Source organism: Vicia villosa, linkage group LG6 (genome assembly GCF_029867415.1).
Source record: "Vicia villosa cultivar HV-30 ecotype Madison, WI linkage group LG6, Vvil1.0, whole genome shotgun sequence".
NCBI lineage: Eukaryota > Viridiplantae > Streptophyta > Magnoliopsida > Fabales > Fabaceae > Vicia > Vicia villosa.
The window spans coordinates 137255509-137277057 of NC_081185.1; positions in this window are offsets into that span (position 1 = coordinate 137255509).

Here is a 21549-nt window from a genome sequence, read left to right on the forward strand (position 1 = left end):
ATTCTGACTAAATCCCTAGTCTCTCAAGGAACTATTAACTCTTGAATACAAAGATTTGTGTTTACATAGTTGCTTCTTGAAACCAAATTGCACAAGTTTAAATACAATCAAATAACACAAAAGTTTTAAGCAAGTATCGAACAAAAGCTCACTTGCTGCAAGTTAATGAACAAAAGTTCACTTGCTTACAAAACTATACAAAGAATAATCAAAGAGATTTGTGTAGCAATTTCTGCGTAGTTTTGTAGTGTCGGTATTTTTTTTCCAATTTTCAAGTCTTCCTTTTATAGCCAAAAAGTTCGTTGGAGGATAGAATTGGAATACTCAATTCCAGTTGTTTTGTTCACAATGGTGAATGACGGAGTGGTCGACAACATAGTACAGTAGTACTGTTCTTGTGCCACCCTAGCCGGGTAGTTGAAACATATGTACCTCATACTATTTACTAACGTAAACCAGTTTTTATCTTATCTTCTATTCTTCAGAGGATTCTGATTGTGGATGATGAAACATGTTTAGAAGGACCAAAACTTGAGTCACCAGAACCTAAGTCTTTAGAGTCTTCATAACTCGTTCATTCAAAACATTGTCTTCACAGTCTTCAGCACTTGGTCTTTGAATCTTTAGAACCTAAGTATTCAGAGTCTTCAGAACCTGTTCATCCAGAACCTTGTCTTCAGAGTCTTCAGCACTTGGCCTTTAAAATCTCTGTCTTCAGAATCTTCAGAACTTGTTCTTCCAAATTCTTATCTTCAGAATCTTTAGAACTTGGACAACAGAATCACAGAGCTAAAGGAGTCTCCAAAATCTCTTCCCCGAGAGTCACGATCAAAATATCTATCTCTAACATTCATCAGAACTGTTGTTATAAAAGCATTCTAGAACTTGATTGAGTCTGTAAACATGTCTGGTTTCTTCCAGAGTCTGAGTGTGGTGAGTTCAAAACTTGATGATGTTACACACCTTTTCATCAGAGTCAAGACCTGTTAGCAAAAGCTATACACTAGACACAAATCGTTAAAGTACTAAATTATTCTCTAAGATATCATGCAATGTTATCATCGAAACATAAGGCTAGATGCAGAACCAAATCTTGTTCTTACAAGGGCTTCTTATAATAAAACAAGTATATGTTATTAACCTTATAAATCTTTCGTAAGTATTTGTCATGCTAAGAATAAGATCAATCATTTTGTGTAAAAAAGCAAGTGTTGTCATAGGCATAGTCATTTTGAACCTTTTGTTTTAACAAGTGTTTATTTAATTTCCTGGTCCATTTTTATTATTTAATCACTAATAAATTGTTTGAGAAATGATGTTTGTAACAAAAGGGTGTAAAACAAAATACGGAGGAGGTGCAAAAAGAATTTATGAGCCCAAAGTCTATTATTTTAAGGCCCAAAAGGACCAAAGGATCTAAAATATTAACCTTTTAATGGATTAGACCTTTTGAATTTCAAAATTGGCGCCAACTTATCTATTAAAAGACCCTAGAGTTGCACACCAGGTCATTCATTTAATCATAATTAGTTAACACAAATGTATTATGTGATTAAAAGACCCCTTTAATCGATTAAAATAATCATATAAAGATGTAACTCGTTTCTTATTCTTCTCATCCTCTCTCAATCATTCTCTTAATCTTTTTGCTCTTGTGTGCTTAATTATTTTTTTGATGTTTTTTGTTACTCATGTTCTTCATTATCATCACCGTAATGGAATTCAAGAGAGTTTGAACCTCTAGAAGTTCCTTCGCTCCAGTCTACTTCTCAAATGATTTATCTTCTCAAGAGCAAGAAAGGTTTATGAGAAACTTTGATGACAAGAATATCACTCTGGCCAATTTCTTGGATGAGAGCTTCTATGAAAAATTAAAATTTTTCGATGCTTTCAACCTAGCCAATCTAACGAACTTCATTTATATCAAGTCTAGAGACATTTTTTCAAAATTGACGAAGATGTTTTATGCTCATCTTAGCTATGAAGATGGAATCATCACATCAAAGGTATGTAAGCAAGACATCTCTCTGTAAAAGAGTTTGCGGCTATTTTTTTATCATCTTTATACTCCTTGATCTATTACATCCAATCCAAATGAGGATCATATGTTTCACATCACTGTTGGATATGTGCATCCATAAATTCATCTCATACACTATACGACGACCCACATTCTCAACCAAAGAAATTTAAATTTTGGACAAGTCTCTAAACTGATGTTGTTTTGACTTGGTTTATAGCTAACAAATTTGAAACTAATTGGGCTGGCAGGGCGATCTATCATATGATAAATGATGAGGAAAGGGGAATTTGTGGTAGTCATTCAATCACCTGATTACCAAAATTTTGAAACATTTTGTATTTGATTTAGAAGATAAAGTTTCGATGGAAAATGCAATCAAAATAGGAAGTTAATGCCTGGGACATGTACAGTATGGCCACCGTAATAGAGTCATCATGCAGAAAGGCATTGTAGCAATGAAAGGTTCTTAGCGCTAATAGGTAGGGGTGGAAATAGGCTGGGCCGAGCTAGGCTTTATCAAGCCTAAGCCTGGCCTCTCAAAAAAACTGAAGCCTAAGCCTGACCTGTAGCCTGTCGTAGGCTTATTTTTTTAGGCTTGAGCCTGGCCTTTTCGAAGACCTGGTTAGCCTGTTAGCCTACATAAAAGCCTATTTGTTTTAGGCATATGTAAATAAGCAATTAAAATAATGTTTAAATAGACTAACTAACTAAAAGAACTTATGAGAATGATGTTCATCAGGTGTTTTCATCTTATTTTCACAAGTTCTTTAAGATAACCAAGTTTTATTAATGTATTTTAATTCAAAGTACAAAACATAACATAACGATAATAAAAAAAATTCATATTTATTTAAATAGGCCGGCCTGATAGGCTTAAAAGGCTTTTTTTAGGGCCTAAGGCCTAGTCTTTTTTAACTAAATAAGCTTATAAAAAAGTCTAGACCTTTTCTATTTAAAAATAATCTATGGCATGGCCCGAGCCTATATAGACTAGCCTGTAGGCCCCTGTTATCGGCCTGGCCTATTTCCACCCCTACTAACAAGTTCGAACTCAATAACAAGCACCCCGGTAAGAAGGACCTTCATATTTGGAGGATTTATATTATGATATCCGTCAAACTCTTCCAGCAGAAGATCTCCTTTACACTCTCATAAAGAATCACAAATCCCACACCAGAGTCATAAATTAAACAGATGCCAAAATTCGCTATCTAGCCCGCAATCTTGCTGAAACTGGAATGCCTATGTCACATGGGATATTTAGTGATGATGAGGATGTTGAGTAGCATTTTCTTTTCTTATTTTCTTGTTGTCCTCATTGCTTGCCTATTTTGCTTTCTTTTCGTGTTATGAATGTTTAATTTTTGTAACTTTTTTATTTATCAATGACTATGTATTATAAATTAAATGATTCTTCATTATTGCATTGCTCGTTTTTATATTATTTCTCAACTTTTTGATTATGCAAAAGGGAGAAAAGTATACTCTCGGGGGAGGTATATTATATTCTCTTTATATTTGAGAGGGATTTTAGTAACTCTAAATATTTATGCCACATCCCTGAAAGATGGGTTGTCATCATAAAAAAGAGAGAAGAATCATCTATGTGTTTGCATAATAACCATCAGTTGGTTTTGATGACGACAACTATGAAGCAATTTTGAAGAACAAATCCATTGGTCAAACAACTTGTGGATGTTGAGAGTTCTTTGTGGTAGGGGAGATAATTTCAATTATCAAAGTAAAGCTTTTGATGATTACACCAAACCAATAAGATATCTCAAGCCTCTTTATTGAATGGATTCAGGTTAGATTTGAAATGTTAAGTCATTGTTGTATCAAGCAACGGAACTTGAAGATCTTAAAATGTGAAATCTCGCCTGATCCTATGCTTTATGTCTTAGAGAGATCCGCTAAAATGTAAAAGGTTAAGAGCAAGTCTTGACATATTATGGAAATGACACACACACACTCACAAATACATGAACACACACAAAATATTCAAAACCTTCGATGATTTCATAAAAACTTCTTGAAAATTTATAGAGACTTGTGTGAAATTGATGTAAAAGTATTTATAATCAATTGGGAATTTTTTTACACTGCCTAATTAATTAAGGATTTGGTCTAATCTATTAGAGTAAGTTAAATTACCTTTTAATCGATTAGAAAAGATTTTAATCAATTAATTCATATAGTCACTTAGGATTTCCTTTTTTTTATTAGGGTTTCCTATTTTGAAATATTTTAATGAATTTCTTGACAGAGCTAATAGATTAAAACATTAAAACGACCCACAAATAATTTCCTTTTTGAAACATATTTTTTCTTATATAAATGAGTTTTTCCCCATTTCATTTAACACAAATTTATGATCATAAAATCTTATATTCTTCTTATATTCTGTTTGTTTTCATATCCCCTTTTCACGAAGATTGTCATAGTCTCAAAAGACTAAAAAGTTCTTGTGAGAGTTTTTGTTGTAATTAAAATTGTGCTTTATTTGTTAATGGGATTCTCTTACAAAATTATATTGCAAATGTTGCAATTTAAACCCATATAAAAGTTTAGTTGTATTTTCTTGAGCTTTACTTGTCTAAAGCTCTAGGTGTAGGTTCTTGAGTTTGTCCTGTTCAATAGCTCTATTTGAAATTTGTAATTAATGTTGTGTATTATTTGTTAGTGTGATTCTTTTATGGAATTATATTGCAAATGTTGCAATTTAAACCCATATAAAAGGTTAGTTGTATTTTCTTGAGCTTGACTTGTCTAAAGCTCTAGTTGTAGGTTCTTGAGTTTGTCCTGTGTAGTAGTTCTATTTGAAAGTTCTCGAGCAAAACCCATGTAAAAGTTATGTTTGAAGGTTCGTGAGCAAAGCCTGTATAAAATCTTTATTTGAAGGTTCCTTAGCAAAACCTGCGTTAAATCTTTGTTTGTTGGTTCATGAGCAAAACCCTAGTAAAAGTTTTGTTTGTTGGGTCTTGGGCTTAGCCGGTATAAAAGCTCTATTTGTTTGTTGTTGCAAGTTCATGGGCAAACTCTATAAAATTCTCAAGTGTGTTTAGTTGAACTCTTAAGATGAAACTCTTGTAAATATGAGCAAGCAAAGTGGTTATTAGAGCAAAACTGCATAAATTTTTGGCGCATTCTCTCTTTAATTTTTTATGTTTATGTTATTTTCGTTTCATCTCAATCTTCTTTATTAATTGTTGCTATATTATCTTTGTGTCACTATCAAAATCAAAATAGTTTTTTTAAATAACAAAGTTTTCACAAATTGGTTTCAATTTTTAATCAATGCAATTAACTCTCTCCTTCTTGTATTTGGAGTTATTTGACTAACACTTGTTGCTTCTCATATTCCCTATGCACATGACATCCTATTTTTTGTAAAGGAAATATTTCAAATACAACTGGTCTAACAAAAATTGTTCACAACCTACTTTCAAGCCTCGGGTCACATCTTCATTACAACCAAATCCATCATTTACCCAAGTTCCATTTATAGCAGGTGGATTAATCACATCATTGACTAAATTGATTTTTCTATAGGATAATTACCTTTTTAATATTTAGGAGTTTCTGTATTCAAGAGGAAGGTAACATCTTTCTACCTTCAACACACAACTAACATAATTATTGCCAAAATGTCTGCTTGGAAAGGATCATTTTTCTCTATGGCATGCAAAACTCTCATAGTTAAGTTGTCATCTAGTGTTTGATTTCTCATTCCATAAATGTTTATCATTGGAGTGTAGCTCTGCTAAAATCTATTTAAAAGGCTTCGAGGAACTTTATATGGAGTGGAAATGTCAACAAAAGAAAATTAGTAATCGTTGGTTGAAAGAAGGTTTGCAAAACTAAGTCTCATAGAAGATTAGGTTTGAGATCTTTAATTTACTTGAATGAAGCTTCTATCTTAAGACTTGGTTGTGAAATGATGAACAATGGAGAATCTTGGGCTAATTTATTAAAAGTTAGAGTTTTAAGATCCTCTGGCACCGTTAAACATCATATGTTTTTTAATCTTTGGCATGGCATGAAATATGAATCAAACCATCTAATGAGTATTCATATTGGTTACTTGGCAAAGAAGCATCAATAAAGTTTTTGAATGACTCTTGGTATGGTACTACTTTTCTTAATGAAATCAACAAAGTCATCCTTGATTCTCATTCAATATGTAAATTCTATAGTGGCAGACTTCATCCAAGATGGCCAGTGGTGTTTTCTTGCTAATTGGCTTAACATATTTGTTTTCCTCAACAATAGGGTGTTATAAGCTCATTCGTTTCTAGGTCATGACAATGTTAAATTAGTATGACCAAACTCTAGAGCTTGAGTTAAATATCAAAGAAACTGTCTTCAAATCTCCTCCCTCCATTGAGCTTGATTGGGAAAAAATCATCTAGAGTGTAGTGTGGACATCCCTCCATCCAAATCCCCAGTTGTTTGAAGGATAATGCTTAACAAAATGCCCACTGATGACATGCTCCTGGATAGAGCTTGCTTGATGGCTACAATGTGTAACCTTTGCAAATTTAATACTGAAACCACAAAGTCTATGTTCTTCGAATGCATTTTTGCAGCAAAACTATGGCATTGGCTCCACAGAACATATGATAAAATATCATGCTTAACTCTTTACGTGATCTGTGACAATTTCACATTTGAGGAAAGTCACCTAAAAGCTCATTGATCGTTAAGGCTATCATTGTCTTTCTCTTCAACTCAACTTATGCTAGGAACATGGCCAAATGCAAAAACTTGGTCCCTCGTTTCCAAGCCACAGTCTCAAAATTTATGACTCAAATAACTTTATCTGGTAATAATTATTTACTAGCAACATCTTCTTTAATGATTGATTTCAATCGAATTAAAGATTTAAATGTAAACATCCATTCTTCATATGCTATATTGATCAAATAGGTCCTTTGGCAATTCCCTAATTCACACAGATTAATAAACAATAATAAATGAATAAGAGAATAGTGATTTTACCAAATTATCTTGATTAATTATTGGTGTATTCAAATTAACATTGATGTTAGGAAAAAACAATAAATTAAAAGTATTTATTAGATGGTACAATTGAAATATTAACTATAAAATTGCTTTAGAAATTTAAAGTGACAAATTTTTTGGAACAAATTTTTTTTCTAAATATGACACTTATTTTAGGAGGGAGGGAGGGGGTTTTAAAAAAATCAAATACATTTAATAAAATTTAATTTATACAATTTATTAATTTTTAAAAATTAAATTGCATTATTAATATTTTTTAAATTTTTTTTTGATATCAACCAAACAATAAGTTTTATACTGGCTTTGGCTAATATGCATAAGGATTTTACTTATGCACCATGCATAAGCCTACATAAGCCATTGGATCATGTTTTTAATCCAGTATTAAGTATCGAGTATTGAGTATTGAGTAATAACAATTGATGTCTAGAATTTGATCTAAGGGTGCATAATAATCTATGCATTGTGCATAGATTTTTATCTATGCACGATAACTGCACCCTTTTATACTTATCCTCATTATTTGTTTTTACCAAATCGTGTATTTTTATTTAATCTGGTATAGTTGTGATTGTTTTATGTTTTTTCATATTTAAAATGCAAAATAGTTTCATATTTATCGTTCTTGTTGTAAAATCATAAATATATATATATATATATATATATATATATATATATATATATATATATATATATATATATATATATATATATATATATATATATATATATATATATATATATATATATATATATATATATATATATATATATATATATATATAATAGATGTATTGTGATATAATCATGTATCTAGCATGTATTGTGTGATACATACCCCATAAATATGATACTTATTTTAAGTTTCATAAAGTACTAAATAAAATATTGTAATATCAGATTTTTTTTTTAATTTCTGAATAAAAAAAATGAGATTACTTTTATACCTTATTATATGCTTTTTAGTAATCACACTTTCATTGTACTGTGACATACAGTAGCGTATTTTTCTTGTATTCACCCATAAAGTTAATACCTATTTTAAGTTTTTATTAAAAATAAAAGGGTTTTTCTAACCTATGCAACATTGCATAGGATAGGGGACAAATAATACACCATTTTTTTAAATATAAATTACTAAATTAATTATTATTTATGTTGATCCATTAATTATATGGGAGAGAGAAAATTAAAAAAAAAACTTTTTCAAAAGAAAAATAATTAATATGATAATTTATAGTGAAGAAAAAGTGTATTAGTCTGTGTTGGAGGGCAGCCGGTTTGTACGATGTTATATTACCCCATCTTTAATCTTTTCATGATGCCAAATCTATTATTTTTTATATTTGCTCCAATGAAGATAGTCGGACTGCAGGGCGTTTTGCTGTTATGTTAGATGTGATGTGGAATAATAGAAACAATGTTGTTTGGAATAACGAGCGACAAGAAGCTTCTACTCTTGGTATGCAAGCCTTGTATAGATGGTAGGATTGGTATTCAGCGTAAAATTGGAACCATATAGACAATGACGATCAATCCCTAATAGCTTGGAACCCGCTTGACACAGGATGGTTGAAATGGAATGTAGACGCGGGTTTTAATCATACTCATGGCACTACTAATAGGGGATGGTGTGTGCGTGATAATTGTGGAAGATTTATCTTAGCAGGTACTACTTGGGATTCAAACCTTCTTTCCGTTGTCGAAGCAGAGGCGTTGGCACTTAAGGAAGCAATTCTTGGCGCTATAGATAACCATTTTGAAAAAGTCATTTTTGAAAGTGACTCCCAAAAAGTGATTCAAGCGATCCACTATAAGCATTGTGGAAACTCCGAATTTAGTTTGCTTATTTTATCTATTCAGAGATTGTTACAATTTTATTCCAACTTTGAGGTGAAGTTTGTTAAACGCCAAGCGAATATGGTTGCCCACTCGTTAGCGAAGGCGGTCATTTTATGGTTTAGGCGTAGTATCTTTAATTTACCTCCTCCTTGTATTGAGATCCTTTTGATTAATGAAAGTTGTTAATTTTACTTTTGTAAAAAAAAAAAAAGTGTATTAATTACCCTTATCCTATGCAATGTTGCATAGGTTAGAAAAACCGACAATAAAATCTTACAATATTAATATCATATTTATGTTAATTTCTTAATCAATTATAAGGTAAAAAACTGAGATCGTTTGTACTTTGTATACGTCTATTATGCCTTTTACTTATTTATTTATTTATTTATAACATGCCTTTTTTGTGTCGTGACAATGTATATTCTATTATAATTGTGACATAAGATCGTGTATTTAGCTTTATATTGAGAGGAGGGAAAAGGATTTTAATGGATTGGAGGAAAAGGGAGGGGAGAAATTTTTTGTAATTACATTTATGTTTGGTTCAAACGGGTGGAGGCGATGGATTTCGTTTTAAAATATGTTTGGTTCACGAGAGGAGGAGAGAAATTTTAATAATAATTTAAAATTTTATCTTTGTAATTTTATATAAGTGATATGATATCCAAAGGTGAAAATTTCATAAATAATTTTTTGGAAATAATATTTGTATAATTGAGTGATTAAAAAGTCAAAACTTATCACATAACATTAAAAAAATTGAGTACACTTAATTCGTATTATAACTCTCGACACAAAATAAACTATGCGTTCATAACAATTTTTGAATACATAAAATAAATTATAATAAAAAACGAAAAATTACAGTAATTATAATTTTTATTAAATAAAAAATAATCTGAAGGTGAAGAATACTTATATTAAATTGATGGAAGCAATAGAAAAAAATCACAAAAAGAAAAGCAGAAACAAAAAAGAAAATAATAATTTTAAAATAATAAAATAAAACTGAGGATATTTTTGTAAATATATTAATTTAATCAATATTAAAACTCAGATTTCTTCCCCTCTCCTCCGAATTCCGCCGATTTGAGGGATCCAAAAAGTGTCATTTGGAGGAATTTTGTTCTCCTCCTAAAAATTGAACCAAACACATTTTATTATAAATATTCTCTCCCCAGCCCTCGCTCTACCTCGAACCAAACACAACCTAAATGTGATAGTTTGTTTAAATTTTTATATTAAATAAAATCTTAGAATATCGGATTTCCTTAAATATTTTAAACAATAATTTAAGGTAAAAATGTGTCGGTTTTTATATAAATGCTTATTATACTTTTTTTAATTAATCGTGTAACTTTTTTGTATTGTGACATATGCATGCATACTTTCTATCATAATTGTAATTATGTCAACTTTTCAATTTTTTTTAAACAAGAAGGTATTTAACAGAGGGTTCTCAAAAGCTATTTATACATAAAACGGGGTAAATTGGCCAACCAAAAAAAAGATAAATTACAAATCAATTAGAATTATGAAAAAAATAACAAAATATCTTTGTTTGTGAGATATTGGATCGAACTCTAATATGGTCGAATAGTAGCTTCTTGGTTCGACAGTTCGACAGGGTTAAGCATGAAGTCAAAGGTTGTTCACATGCTGGTGTCAAATTGTGAATGTTGTAGTCGAAGATGAATCTAGCATGCAGGTGTCAAAGATGCTAGGGTTGTTAGCATGTTAAATTAGGTGTTAGTGTTTAAACCCTAATTTGTTAAGTTAGCTTGTTTATTAAGTTAGCTTGTGTAATGGGCCTTGTGGAAAAAGCCCATTAGTTAGTATGTTAGGTTTTATTATAAATAGCATACTAGTGTCTCATCATTGCATACTGCAAATCTTAATTTAGGGTGAGAGGGTTATTTGTTATTCTTATAACACTTGTAATCTTGTTTGAAGAGAAAGTAAAAGAATAGCAATTATAATCAATTCCTGTGTTCTTCTTCTTCTTCCTTATTCTTTATTCTTTCCTTGTTTTATACTTTGTTATTGACATTGAATTCACAACATTGTTAAATTCGTAAAAACTACAAATGAGGTGAGTAATTTCTCGTATTAAAGTCTACTTCCATATCAAAGATTTGATACTCCAAACCATATTATTCACATTTCAAACCTCATTTCGGAAGCAAATCTCATTCCTAGATAACCAAAGAATTCACAAAATAGCTAACCACATCACTCATAATTGTTTCTCTTTCACCTTCTTTTTTTTACAAAAAGAAAACCAGTCCATGAAACACGATAAACATTCTTCCTCCAAACCCCTTACCGACTTTCCAATCAAAATAGCAACCTCCCTCCACACAACCTCCACCATCTTGCACTTGAAAAAAGAGTGATCCCGACTTTCCGGATCAATACCGCAAAAAACACACTTAGTATTATCCATATACAAGGTTATTCGTTCTGAGATATTAGATCGAACTCTAGTATGGTCGAAGGATAGCTTCTTGGTTCGACAGGATTAAGCATGAAGTCGAAGGTTGTTCACATGCTTGTGTCGAAGATGCTAGGGTTGTTAGCATGTTAAATTAGGTTTTAGTGTTTAAACCCTAATTTGTTAAGTTAGCTTGTTTATTAAGTTGGCTTGTGTAATGGGCCTTGTGGAAAAAGCCCATTAGTTAGTACGTTAGGTTTTATTATAAATAGCATACTAGTCTCTCATCATTCTAAGCTGCAAATCCTAATTTAGGGTGAGAGAGGTTATTTGTTATTCTTGTAAACTTGTAATCTTGTTTTAAGAGAAAGTAAAAGAATAGCAGTTATAACCAATTCTTGTGTTCTTCTTATCTTCCCTAATTTCTATTATATTTTGTTCTTGACATCGTTTTTCACAACAAATTGGTGCGGTGAGCGTGGAAAAGATGCCGTCAACAAAGTATAAGATTGAAAAGTTCACCAGAGTGAATGATTTCGGTCTGTGGCGCATGAAGATGAAAGCCCTACTGGTTCAGCAGGGTTGTTTGGAAGCGTTGAAGGGAAAGGCAGCCATGAATATTACATTAACGGCAGCGGAGAAGACGACTATGATCGAGAAGGCACACAGCACAATTTTGTTGAGCCTTGGTGATAAGGTTCTCAGACAGGTATCAAAGAAGACAACGATAACAGGGTTATGGGCGAAACTTAAAAGTTTGTATATGACCAAATCGCTGGTAAATCGACTCTACCTGAAGCAGGCTTTGTATTCATTCAAGATGGTTGAAGACAAAGTGTTAGCTGAGCAGTTGGATATGTTCAACAAGCTGATTCTTGATCTTGAAAATATTAATGTAAAGATCGATGATGAAGATCAAGCGTTGTTACTATTGTGCGCTTTGCCTCGATCACATGCTCACTTCAAAGAAACTCTCCTGTATGGAAGAGAGTCCCTGACATTTGAAGAAGTTCAATCAGCCCTATATTCAAAGGACCTGAACGAACGAAAGGAGCATAAACCTTCGACTGTCGGCGAAGGTTTGGCCGTTAAAGGAAAACTCTTACGAAAGGATGGTAAGTTTGACAAGAAGAAGGGCAAAAGCCAGTCGAAGTCTTACAGTGGCGAAGCATCTGGCATTGGATGCTATCATTGTAAGAAAGAGGGTCACACAAGAAAGGTGTGCCCTGAACGCCTGAAAGATCATGGAGGTAAGGATAATGGCAATGCAGCCATTGTTCAAGATGATTTTGAATCATCTGATATTCTTGTGGTTTCAAGCAGTGACTCGAGAAGAGAGTGGATTATGGATTCAGGTTGCACTTGGCACATGACTCCAAACAAAGACTTGTTCGAGGAATTATGTAATCAAGATGGTGGATCAGTATTGCTGGGAAACAACAAGGCTTGCAAGATTGCAGGTGTTGGATCTGTGAGGTTCAAACTCCATGATGAGTCAATAAGGTTGTTGACTGAAGTCAGGTATGTTCCTGATTTGAAGAGAAATCTACTTTCTCTTGGTGAATTCGACAAGAAAGGATATGTTTTCCAAGGAGGGAAAAGTATCCTAAAAGTCATGAAGGGTTCGAAGGAAGTCTTGAGAGGCGTGAAGAAACAAGGCTTGTATACCCTTGAGGCTGAAGTTGTAAGTGGTTCGACAAATGTTGCATCCACGAAACCTTTGTCGAAGACAGAAATCTGGCACATGAGATTGGGCCATGTCAGTGAAAGGGGTCTGGTCGAATTAGGGAAACAAAATCTGCTTGGTGGAGACAAAGTCGAAAAGCTGAAGTTTTGTGAACCCTGTGTACTTAGAGAATCTTGCCAAGTGAAGTTCAACAAAGGCAAACAAAGAACACATGGATCCCTTGATTACATCCATGCTGATCTTTTGGGGCCTGCACGGTGTCCATCACATTCAGGAGCAAGGTATTTTCTATCCATAGTAGATGATTATTCCAGAAAATTATGGGTATTCATCCAGAAGACTAAGGATGAAACTTTTGAGAATTTCAAAAGTTAGAAGACTCTAGTTGAAAATCAGACTAGCAGAAAGGTCAAGAGGTTGAGAACCGACAATGGCCTTGAATTTTGCAATGAGGCATTCAACAGTTTTTGTGTTGCCTCTGGTATTGCAAGGCATATAACTACTGCAGGTACTCCATAGCAAAATGGTTTGACTGAAAGGTTTAATCAAACTATTTTGGAGAGAGTCAGATGCATGTTGACTAGTGCGAGGTTAAAGAAGGTGTTCTGGGCTGAGGCTGTTTCGACAGCAACATATCTGATAAACAGATGTCCTTCGACAGCGTTAGATATGAAGACACTTGAAGAAGTTTGGTCGGGACATCTACCAGATCTCGACAAACTGAGAATATTTGGCTGCGTAGCCTATGCTCACATTAGGCAAGACAAAGTCGAACCTAGAGCTCTGAAATGAATGTTCATGGGATACCCTAAAGGAGTCAAAGCTTATAGGCTATGGTGCCTAGAGCCAAGCCACAAGAGGTGTATCACTAATCGAGATGTAGTTTTCAATGAAGCTGAAATGGCTTTTAAGAAAACTGATGTTGGTCAAAATGCAGAAACATCTGACGAAGAGCTGGAACAGGTAGAGATTCCTATTGAGGTGGAGCATGTTGATGCTGAATTGCATATCCCTGATGAAGTCGAAGAAGAAGCAGAAGATGCTGAGGAAATTGAGGAAACTGTCGATGACTACCTATTGTCAAGAGATAGGTCGAGAAGAGCCATCAAGCCACCTCAGAGACTTGGATATGCAGATCTTATAGCTTATGCCTTAATCTCTGCAAGTGAGGCAAGGTTAGTCAGCTGTAAATGGGAACTGATCAAGAAACCTGTTGGGGCAAGGTTAGTCAGCTGTAAATGGATTTTCAAAGTTAAGGAAGGAATTGAAGGAGTGACGTCGAAAAGATACAAGGCAAGGTTAGTTGCAAGGGGTTTCACTCAGAAAGAAGGTGTCGACTTCAATGATGTGTTTTCTCCTGTTGTGAAGCATAGGTCCATTCGAATGTTACTTGCCATAGTGGCACAGTTCGATCTTGAACTGGAACAGATGGATGTGAAGACTGCGTTCTTGTATGGTGATCTAGATGAAACGATCCTGATGAGGCAACCTGAAGGGTATGTCGAAAAGGGGAAGGAAGATTATGTGTGCAAGTTAAAGAGATATTTGTATGGGCTGAAACAATCTCCTCGACAGTGGAATAGGAGATTCGACAAGTTCATGGCACGCATAAGTTTCATTAGAAGTCAGTTCGACCATTGCGTTTACTTCAGATTTCGACCTGGTAATTCATTTGTTATTTTGTTGCTTTATGTAGATGATATTCTCATAACGAGCAACAATGTTGAAGACGTGACGAGGGTGAAGGCTGAACTCAATAAGGAGTTCGACATGAAGGATCTGGGAGCTGCTTCCAGGATTCTTGGAATTGACATTCAGAGAGATAGAAAAAAGTCGAAGCCAGTTGTGACTCCAACAAACCCTCAATTCAAGCTGAGTATTGATCAGTGTCCCAGTACTGATGTCGAAAGAGCCTATATGAATAGCATCCCATATGCTAATATAGTTGGTTCTTTGATGTATGTTATGGTCTGTACTAGACCCGACATAGCATATGCAGTAAGTCTTGTAAGCAGGTACATGGCAAACCCTGGAAAGGCTCACTGGCAAGCATTGAAGTGGATTTTAAGGTACATAAATGGGTCTCTGAATAGAGTCCTAATTTATGGTGGAGCCTTAGGTGAAGATAGTAAAGCAGTAATAGAAGGATATGTCGACTCTAATTATGCAGGTTGTATGGATTCCAGAAAATCTATTTCTGGATATGTTTTCACTGTGTTTGGCACTGCAATTAGTTGGAAAGCAACACTTCAGAAGGTTGTTTCTCTATCAACCACTGAAGCGGAGTATATTGCCCTAATAGAAGTTGTGAAAGAAGCATTGTGGCTTGAAGGTTTTGCAAAGGAGCTGAAACTTCAAGGTCGAGGTATTACTGTTAAATGTGATAGTCAAAGTGCAATACACCTGTCGAAGAATTCAGCCTATCATGAGCGAACTAAGCACATTGATGTGAGGCTGCATTTCGTCAGAGGAGTAATCGAGCGTGGAGAAGTCCAAGTGCTGAAGGTTTCGACCGAGGACAATGCTGCTGATATGATCACCAAAACATTGCCGAGTTGCAAGTTTTTCCACTGTATGCAGTTGATAAAGCTGCATGAAGAAAGCTAGTTTGTTCCCTTGATGTTGTAGAGTTAGATCCAAGGTGGAGATTTGTGAGATATTGGATTGAACTCTAGTATGGTCGAAGGGTAGCTTCTTGGTTCGACAGGATTAAGCATGAAGTTGAAGGTTGTTCACATGCTTGTGTCGAAGATGCTAGGGTTGTTAGCATGTTAAATTAGGTTTTAGTGTTTAAACCCTAATTTGTTAAGTTAGCTTGTTTATTAAGTTGGCTTGTGTAATGGGCCTTGTGGAAAAAGTCCATTAGTTAGTATGTTAGGTTTTATTATAAATAGCATACTAGTCTCTCATCATTCTAAGCTGCAAATCCTAATTTAGGGTGAGAGAGGTTATTTGTTATTCTTGTAAACTTGTAATCTTGTTTTAAGAGAAAGTAAAAGAATAGCGGTTATAACCAATTCTTGTGTTCTTCTTATCTTCCATAATTCCTATTATATTTTGTTCTTGACATCGTTTTTCACACGTCTATAAACAAGTAAATTCTTAGTTGGAAGTCTATTCACAAAAAATCTCTACCCAAATGCTTTAATTTTGAAAGGCACCTTAAACTTCCAAATTAAAGCTCAAAACCATCATTTTAAAAATTTATTGTTGATTTAAATTTATTTTATTATATTGTATACTATAAATATTCATAAAAAACTTGAAGACAAGAACAAAACACCCCGTATAGATAGGGACACTCTAGGAGCAATTTCAGTTTTTTTTCTTCATGTCTGAAAACTTGTATGGTAGTTAAGTCAACGTGAGGAAAGCTCCCCTAAAATGTTGCATTTCACTTTCATAATACATAAAAATGGATATAGACTCATTACAATCCTCTTGACAAAATAAAAAAGAGATCATGAGTGAGGAGTCTAAAAGCTCATAAACAACTAACACAAAAGAGATTACATAATGAATCCTAGAAGAAAAAGACGAAGAAGATAAGACAAAACAATTACTATAGCAAATACATAAAACTTGCTGAACAATTGAGCAACAAAAAAAAAACTAACACCTAAATATGTCAAATGCAACATATGAACATATTAATTTGAATACAAACAACAACAAAAATATAATAACAAGGACAAATAAAATAGAAGAATGTACATAAATAATGCAAAATGATAAATTTAGTATAACATCATGTTTATGTATAAAAAATGCACTTACTAACATTTAATTGCAGCACAAGTAGTCATATAGCATATACAAATGAAGAAGATAATTAACATATTAGATAAAATTACACAAACTTATATAGCTCAGACAAAGAAATTAAGCAACTAAAATATAAATAAAGGTTTATAAGGACATACCAGTAGAGTTGATATACAATATAACTTGGTATACCAGAAAATATTAGTAAAAAAAAATGTAAGAAAAGAAATAATAATATGATCAATGCTTAGTCAAAGTAAGATGAATCAAGGATCCCAAATTCTCTATGGATCTTGTGAAATGGTTATACAAATAAAGGTGTTGTAAATATAACAACAAGTTGATTTTCTACATCCATGTATTAAAAAATCACATCACCTTTTTCCACATGATCCTAAAGAAAATGGTTCATAGTTTCATTATGTTTAATATGTGAATTTAAATCTGGATTTTTGGGGAGACTAATCGCACTAGTGTTATCACACTTAATTGGAACACATCTAAGTTTTAAATCATAATCTAATAGTTATTTCTCTAGCCATAAGACTTGTACATAACATTTGCTAGCATCTACGTACTCAACCTCGGTTGTAGAAAAAGAAAAGTTGTGTTTCTTCTTGTTGTGCCAAGAAACCAATAAGTTTCTAAAATTGTGACAATTACTACTAGTACTTTTCCTATTTGATTTACACCCTACAAAATTGAAGTCAGAGAAGCCAATCAATCTACACTCGCTGCGCTTAAGAAACTAAATACTATGGTTTGAAGTTTTGTTAAGATACCTTAAAATGCATTTAAGAATCTAAAATGGGATTCCCTAAGAGAAGCATGGAGTTGAACTCACATGCATACATTAAACACTACATCACAATGACTTCTAGTTAAATAAATCAAAGATTTTATAATACCTATGTATTTGTGATATCAATCTCTAATCCTTGTTCATCATTATCAGTCCGAAGATTTAAATCTATTAGGGCAGAGATAGATTTTGAAGCTTTCATGTCATACTTTTTTAGCAGCTCCAAGCAATACTTTGTTTGCCTAATAAATGTGCCTTTGTTAGTTCGCTTGATTTTTAAGCCCAATAAATAATTAAGATCTCCTATTAGAGATATCTCAAAATCATCATGGATGATGCTAGAAAATTGAATACACAAAGTGTTGAAGAAAAAAGTAAGTATATTTGTTTATTGTATCCACGAGGACTAGTGCGATATTATAACCATTCAACAATATTTATGACTTCAAGGAATGTGTTTTATTCTTGTTTATAAAACTAAGTTAAAATGAAAGTAAATGAAAATAAGTTTAACAAATGATTGAGATTTTTGGGGTTGGATTTTATTACTATATTCTAATATACCCTCGTGATCAATTATACATATTCTAGTCAACATTTAATATTATCACTTATCGGTATGTGTATGGTATTTATGTCTAAACAACAGCGTGATATCAATCGTATTTCTTATTTGATGTTCTTTTAGCCGATTGACTAATATAATATCATTAGGCATCGACAATATACATGAGTTTTAATCCTAAATTCATCTATAGATTTTAGTGTTTAACATATGAAAATCTTATAAATGTTTATGAAACTATTTATCAATAGTATTTCAAAACCATATATCAAGTTATAATTAGGTAGGTTATAACATGAATGAGGACAATAAACAATACTAATGAATAACTAAAACAATTACCATGATAGAAAGAAATATATGAGTGTTTGGATAACTACATGTAACCCCGAAAAACGAGAATTTAGCTAATCTAACTCATAATAGATTTACAAAGATGATAAATAAAGAGACAAAAAAAGCATCAACTATTGATATTCCGATTGGATGAAGCCTCCACATTCGATATTCAATTCCTCCCTTGTGATTTCTCTCTTCTTGTTCTCTCTGTTTATACTTTATTAAGTATATAATGTATTGAATGGTGGGATGTTATGACCTCTATTTATAGGTATTTATCCATGCATTATTTTCCAGTGACTAATAAGCCCACCCATCGAGCATACTTTAATTCACCAGGAAGTTTCTTCCAGCTTATCCAATTGGGCTTTGAATCGCTTGAGTTTTTCCCATCGAACCTCCATATTCACTTAGTGAGAATACAAATTCTTCACCATGAAGTAACTTAGTCAAATGGTTTTGTGAACCACCCCGAGTTTTTCCAGCGAGCCTGCATCTTCGCCCAACAAGATTGTCATTGCTTCGTCGTGAAGTAAGTTAGCAAAGTGGGATCTGAACTGCCTTGTTTTGACCAGTGACCCAAATATTTCACCATTCGAGAAATATCTTTCTTCATCATGAAGGAATTCATATTCTTCACCCAATGACCAAATTAACTTGCCCAACGTACCTTTTAACATCCAACAACTCTAGTATGTGATCCTTTTTGCATTCTAAGTTTGTTTAACCAACATTTTATAAAGGCATAGTGAGAGTGTTCATAAAGATGTTAAATTTTGAGTTCATCCACTATTTACATTGAATTGGGGATTTTAATAAGATTACTTGTTAGATAAGTTAACAAGTGCCTTGAAATGTATATGTACAAAACAAGTAATTTTGGTACTTATTGATTCTCCCCAATTTAGCATTTTGTGTGCCCTAAAATAAAAGTCATACAAAAAATAAATGGTTTTATACAATAACTTCAACCATGCATAATTCATTTAAAGGATCGTGACCAATCAAAAACTTTGATATAAATCATTTCAAATTTGTATGATTCATGAAGTGAGAATTCAAAATCATATTCACAATCATCCATAAATCAAAGCTTGAAGATGAAAACATTTCTTATTCAAAGTATGATTTTAAGACAAGTTCAGATCAAAAGTCAATTTGTCAAAATCTTAATTCTTATTGAATATGACTCGACAAGTGGTATTTCTCTCATTTCAAACAATACATACACAACAAATTAATTCTGAAATTCATCTAGGCAGTATCACAAAATATGAATTCGGCCATGAATACTAAGGTCTTTATTATGGTTATAATGTGGTTGTTCTACAAGAAAATTTTGTTTTTATTTAGATTTAAAGGGGTCCTAAAGATAAGAGAGCGTTTATTTATCTATATCCAAATGTTTGTATTCAAAACTCTTTAACTTCTTTTGGTGATATTTTTCTTTTGTTATTATTGACAATTGTTTCTTTCTTTTCTTTCTTTTTCTTTTGATTTTTATTGGTTGTCAAGATAAAATTCATTTTTATTTTACTTTCTATCAATAATCTTGACAGACTTAGTTTTTTTAATTTCAAACATCTTACTCTCTCCATCTTGCATATTATAATACCCTAAAATAATACTATCATTTCCTTAAAACAAGGGGATAAACATTGCTTTTCTTTTTTATTATCAACGAGTTATAATATATCAAAATTTCAATTTTTTCTGGCTCAAATGGGTTATCAATAAATCTCTATCTCATAAGGTAAGTTTTATTTGGCCAAGTAGTTATCACTTAAAAATAAAGATGGCCTTGATTATTTTCGTGACTTCATTCATACATATCAAGTAATATAAAAAATTATGCAAAATCATCAGAGTTATATACATCTCTACTCTCAAATATATGTAAAACATAGGACTGCACATAACTCACCAGCTAAGTTTACAATGATTTTGATTTAATCAACGTGTTTTCAAAGAACAAGTGAATTATAAATTTAATCAAGCAAAACATTTATTTCATGATATAATTTATAGATAATTCAAAATTCAACTTTGAATGAAATATTTAATGAAATAAAATTTCATCATGCAATTGAATTTGATTTACCACAAACTTAGATTTTCGAATCATATGCACTTGATTATTCAACAATTGAACCATTTAAAACTATTTTAACCAAGTTGTATTTCATCACATGTTTTTTTTTTTCCAACCCCTAGCCTATAAATAGAGGTCTCTTCCCATATATTTCAACATTCAAATTAAAATTATTTCATTTCTCACTTCTCACACTCTCCCTCAAAATTATTATTTTTTCTCACTAAAAGTTTAGCCGAAACTCTTTTTGAGAAGGTCATTTTGTGAGTGAGAAAGTTGTAACTCTGGAATGGTAAAATTGTAAAAGTTAATCAAGTGAATTTTTGTTTTTACCTTGGTTGAACAACTTATCCATTTAGGGGTTATTTAGGTTCAAAGCTAAACCCGTAAAAAACTTTGGTTTGTGGATTGTATGATCAAGTCTCCATTTAGGTTCAAAAGTTCAGTCTCTTCAAAAACTTCCATAAGTTATTGGTTAGCCTGGTATATAACCAAGTTTCAGTTACACTGATTTTGTAAAAAAAAAAAATCATATAAACATTTATAAATAAATAAATAAAAAATCAAAATATATCAAATAAAAAATAAACTATGTTCGATTTATTTATTTAGAGAATATCTAACTCCACCATTTGGATCTCTCATCCACCACGCGAGTTGCCTAAATTACCCCTACTTCCCTAGATGTATCTCTAGAAGCACAAATTTTTTGTTTAACGTTGTTTTGTTCCGTAGATGTACATATAAAAGCTTCTGTAGCTATATTTATGGAAGCATTTGATGTTACATTCGCGCCAGACTCTTCCTCTCCCCCATTCTTCACTTTTCTCAAATATTAAACACCCAAACTCTCAAAAATTGACCATTATTGTTCGTTATCTTCCGGAGCGCGTCATGCGTTAGTTTGGCTACTAGTAGAAGATACCTCGCCAACCTTCTAACTCTGCTCCTATCGCCATGACCCGTCGACAG